Genomic DNA, 6035 nt, shown 5'->3' with positions numbered 1-6035 from the left:
CATGCTGCTCCCCTAATGGCCTTGGAGGCCCAAAGAATATCAAGTGCTTTTTAATTCTTTAATTCTATTCAAGATTTACATTCATGCCATCTCTCCATTAGCTCTTCTGTCCATCTTTCCATCAATTTGGATCCCATTTAGTGTCCCTCCACAAACAGCTACTAAAAGATGGCTGTAACCTTTTTTTGAGTGGAGGAGGGGAAAGATGTGAGTTTTAAAAGCATATCAAAGCACCACATCTAGTCCCTCTATTTCATGATGTCCGTTGTTTCAGGTGTCTGACAAGTGTTTACTTGTTTTGTTGCTGCTCGTGCTCGAATAAATGTGTACTTTTTTAACCCTATCGTTTGCAGCAGAAAGCAGGTGGAGGGCCCTTGAGGATGCATTAGGATCTTGTTGCGTTGAGGGGATGTATCTTAGCAGTAAGTGAAACAGTGCATCAGGTCCTTTTCAAGGGCCTACATAGGGCTCGTTGGTTCAGCCTGGACTCCTCTTTAGCTCACTCTGCAGCTAGATTTGGCCTGCACTGCAAGTGAATGACAAGATAATGACCATGTCTATAGAAATGTAAAGGCTCAGTGAACAAAAAAAGCCACTTTGAAATATATGATTTTTTTTCTGTTCAAACAACAGTGATATTTTTAGTAAAAACCTAATAATAGATAAAATATATGCTGTATCTAAAAAGTGCATCCAGTGTAACTGTAGCTCTAAGACAATAACGCAGGTCATGTTGAGAAAAAGAACAAGAGAATCAGAATGTACAGCTGGTCAGGAGGTCAGCACTGCTGCTGAAAAAATTGTAATCATGTATATGTAAAGGTGGAGATAGTCATTCTTTAGATATAAATGAAGCATTAGTTTCAGAGCAGTGGACACTTGCAGTCCTAATCATAGCAGTACAGTGACATCTGTTTTGTCTGGATGGTCTGAAATTACACTAGATTACTGATGGTGGCTTGATTAAAACCAAAAAAGCTTTAAAAATGTCATAAGGCCACTGTATATTAGTCTAATGCATAGTTTATTTGGGCCTTCTTTGGAATTAATAATGAAAAAAGATTGGAAAGGAGACATCATGTGGAAGTTTGACCATGAAAATGTAGACTACATTAGAAAAAATGGCACCATATAAAAGTAATAAATGAGGTTGCATGGCAACAAAAACCAAATGAAAGAGGGGGGAAAACGTTAAATTGAAACAGCCTTGATGTAGATAATGATATCAGTAAATTAGAGTATGTTGAGTGGGAGGGTGTGCATGTAAAGGCAGGAAATAGTCATTGTGTGTATAAGCACAAAAAAGTGTGTAAAATATTATTTACAGATACATTTCAACTACTCTTTTTATTAGACATGTTGTGATTTATACATAGAGTACTAGGTATAATACAATATGTAGCTGAACAGTAATATGGAATAAATTACTGCATTGTCAAAACCTCATGTGTGAGAGGATGCCAGTTGTTGACAATGACAAGTGTGTACATAGTGTGTAGTAAAATTTTATGAATTTCAAAAATAACACTTCTATTGTTTACTAGCAGTATTTTTGTTGGTGTTGCTTAAGTAATCATAATCTACATAAATACAATCTCTGAAATTACTGGATAAAACTGTAAGAAGGAAGGAGTGTGGTTGTCATACTGAGACTCCAGCACAATTTGTGTGGAGACCAAATGGAAAAAGTCTCTGTTTTCCTGATAACCACTACAGTATTGCTTTGTCTTTTCCTCATCCGCTCTCCCTCAGCGGCTTCTCAGCTTTGTCCACACCCTCTCTTCCCTCTGTCTATCCTTGTTATTTCTCCTTGAAATTCTCCCTCCTCCTTCTCAATTTCAGCTACAGCACACACCTGTTCCCCCATCCACTGTCGTATTTGGGCTCATCAAATTGGATTTCATAGTGAGAGGCATCTCGGTTTGCTTTAGTAACAGATGATTGAATTGAATAGCTTGAAAGCAGAAGGTTTCAACATAAAATTCAGAATGCCCCAATAATAGAGAGTGTTATTTTCAATGACTACAAAACATAAAAAGAACTCAAAGTAAATACAGAGAGTGCAAATTTACATCTGTTTAGAAAAGCTAATTAGCCTAAATGTTTACATACCCAAAAGACACAATATTAACCTGTTCATTTCTCCAGGCTTGTGCAAACTGGGACTGGGACACTCACTGAAACCTGGAGAAACACTCCAAGCAGAAACAATTACCCCCACATATTTACTTGCACCATCCCTATTAGCAGTTGATTCTAAGGGAACAAGAGTAGCTACCACTCCTAATATTAAAATTGAGTAAATTATCCACTAAATGCAAGATTTAAATTTGTTAACATTATGGGGAGCTCAATAAAATACAATTAGACAGCAGTGCTGTCAACAGAAAAACAAACATGGTTACAGGGCAAGACATTTGCAAGAGTGTGATAATGCATTCTAATGGCCAAGCAACAGTTAGCAGCCAGCTGGACCCTTTCTGATCACTTCCATTAATGAGACTTAATAATGTCCCCATAGACATCCAAGACTTGTTTCTCATGTGTGTGAGTGTGCATAAATGAATGACTCATTTTGATTGTTTGTGTAATTTTTTGCTCCACAGGCAACATAACCCTGCTCTTCCCTAAGTGCAACAGTTTATTTAGCTTTGTGTGTGTGTGCGTGCGTGCATTCATTTATAGTCTAGGTAGTAAATGCAATCCTGATGTACCCAGTAACCTCTGCTTAAATATATTCGTTGTTAAAACCTGATAAGGAACTCTAAAAGCTGACATGAACCAAGACAAAAAAGACACCAACAAAGGAGAGGCAGCTTTAGCTCTGTACTATAGCTAAAGAAAGAGCTTACACTTTGAGAGAGTCTAAGATACAGTATCAGTTTGGAAAACGTGCTTTTAATTACACGCACAGTCCAGGGTTTAACTAGAAACACAATTAAATAACACTAACTCCAAAGCCATGCCTTTAGAAAATCTCTATTCTGTCTGAGTATAATTCCTGCCTGGCTCTAAGATTCTGGTTCCAGGATGTTGTCTTTATTATACAGTTAACATAAGGTCACAACAATATAATTATATTCACATTTTACAGATAGATATGCAGTAGATAATTACATTCTGAACTACAAATGTCAATCTGCTGGAGGCATTACGGAAAAGCCAGGGGACCAAGAAGGTTGCTTCAGCTATGCACCCACTGATTGACACTGTTGCTGATGTCATGACTAAATTAATGTTTTGCCAGGTTGTCCACCGCTTAGTGAACTGGTAGCGTACGTCTATAACTGGTTGTTCTTTTGTCACATTTTCAGTTTTTCTTTTATACTTATCTTAGAGCACACATTACATCAACCAGTGTTATTTTGTAAGTGCAACATCTGTAAAGAACTCAGAAAAACAAAAAACCTGCATGTTATTTTTAGATAATTTGATTATGATATTTGCTAACATGTTGATGAATCATACACTCCCTACAGAGATGATAATCTGCTAAGAAAACATAAAAACATTTAATACTTTAATATGATGCAAAAAGTTTTTACAGGCAAAAAACACAAATCTATGTAAAATTCTTTCAAAACGTTCACTGTTACAGCAGTGTAGTGCAAAAACATACACTTGTTATACTGATAGAAGAGTTACTGTCAATAAAAGTTGCATAGAATATATAGAATAACAGTGTTAAGAAAATAACAATAGAAGAAGAGAGCAAAGGAGCCGGAGTAGAGCCTGGCAAAGAAGAAGGACAAGCAGAAAAAAGAGACCGTGAAGGGTGTAGAGGGGGAAAAAACCACAGCAAATCACTGTAATACCATAAGTGTCAGGTTTTACTTTTCAAAGAAAAAGGAAATGGCAGAACCCAAACACTGAGACAAAAACTGACCTTGAAGAAGCAGACTTTCTTTTAATGCAAATATATATATATATATAGACGTTCCACAAAAACAGATGCTTCACCAAAGCACTATTAGCAACACAAATAAGAAAGACTCAGGCTTGGTAGCATAAACTCACACCAGCTGGCTGGACCAGTCAGGTTTGAGCCAAGAGACGTGAAAAGTGGGATGCACTCACAGGGCCTTTGGCAGTGTCAGGGTGACCACCACTGGGTTGACCATTTTGGAGATTGGGAACAGGCCAATAAACTGGGGAGCCAGTTTCTAAGACTCAAGCCTGAGGGGAAGATCTCGGAGAGCAGGGGTGTAAAGAAGGGTCAGTGAATGTTGTCTGTTAGCACCTCTGCTAGCTTCACAGGATGGAAACAGTGGTCGCTGTATTTGACCCACATCAAGACTTTGGACCATGTCGCCGATTTCTGAGAGCAGACGTACTGAAGAGTCTTCTCCAGTTCTTGGCTGACCCACTCTGTCTGACCATAGAAAGCCTGATGACAAACTGGCTGAAGCACCAAGAAGCCTGGGGAAGGCCTTCTAGAACTGAGAGGAGAAATGAGGACTTCTATCAAAAGCAAGGTCAAGGGGCAGACCATGAATGAAAAAGAAATGTGGGACCAGGGTCGCCATGGAATGGGTAAAGGGTGTAATAGGTCCGCTGGGGCGTGGTGTGGAGGCTTGTTTTGTGCACAAACAGGAACCCCTGCCCATGAATTCCTGCACGTCTGAGGCAAGGTATGGCCACCAGAACTGCTGTTCGATAAAGACCCAAGTTTGCTTGACTCCTGGGTGACACGCCAACTGGGACAAGTGCCCCCACTGGAGGACATTGGATCTTAAGTTATCAGGAACATACAGAAAACCAGAAGGACAACAGTCAGGCACAGGGAAGTCTCTCAAAGCTGCCAATACCTGTTGCTCCATGACCCATTGTACTGCCGCTCCCACCAATGAGGCCAGGGGGGATACTCTCCGAGAACTCAGGATCTGCAGGAGAGGCATGTTGATAAGACAAGGCTTCTGCCTTGATGTTGTGGGATCCTGGGTGGTATGCAATGGTGAACTGGTATCTATTAACCCACCTGTTATGTTCATTTCTCAGGAACAGCAGTGATGTTCCTGTGTTAATTTTACCATTATTAACCATTTCAATCACTATTTAGTGCAATGGTGTTCTTTACCTCTCACAGATTATGGTTCAATACGGATAATGCACTCATTTTTCATAAAAAAATACATGTTAAAACTTTTTTAATGTACATTAGAAATACCTAAAGACATATAAAATACATTACTTTTACATGACATCCATCCATCCATCCATTTTCTATACCGCTTAGTCCCAAACGGGGTCACGGGAGGCTGGAGCCAATCCCAGCCAGCTGCAGGCGAGAGACAGGTCGCCCGTTTTACATGACAATGATTTTAAAAAAAATGTATTTTACATTTTGAAATCTTTTTTTTTAATGAAGTGATGTTGATAAATTAACATGAGACACCTCTTCTGTTCAGGATTAAATTGATTGATTATTTGTATTATAAACATACAGGGGGAGGTTGCAAATATGTGAAATGAATCATTTTCATTTTTTACTGTATGTTGATTACACCTATTAAGCCAAGCAGAAGAAGTTTCATACCAATAAAATACTTTTAACTATTGTTTTTAGATGTTTTAACTTTACAATGGGTCAATTTGGCCCGCATCATAACATGAGAGTTAAAAGCCCAGCGAGCTTGATGCGAGTTCCGTCTTTTCACAGAGAGTATGTATTTGAGATTTTTGTAATCTGTCCACACTATGACCGGCTGTTTGGCCCCTCCGACCAGTGATGCCACTCCTCCAGAGCAAACCTGAAGGCCAGAAGCTCCTGGTTCCCCACATACAGTACATAACTGCGCTCAAAGTAACAACTTCTTGGGGGAAAAAGGCCCAGGGTTGGAACTTGTTATCATGGGAGGACCACTGAGAAAGAACAGTGCATACCCCTGTATTGGAGGCAGCCACCTCAACCACAAATTGGTGCTGGAGGTTGGGTACAATGAAAGGCAGCATTGGTATCTTTAGTCCAGGTGTAGGGGACGAGGCTGGATGTGTGCTTGTTAAGAGAAACAGACACTGAGCGGTACCTCTGATGA

This window comes from Monopterus albus, unplaced genomic scaffold (assembly GCF_001952655.1).
Source record: "Monopterus albus unplaced genomic scaffold, M_albus_1.0 scaffold56.1, whole genome shotgun sequence".
Lineage (NCBI taxonomy): Eukaryota > Metazoa > Chordata > Actinopteri > Synbranchiformes > Synbranchidae > Monopterus > Monopterus albus.
Note: the sequence above shows the minus strand (reverse complement) of the source record.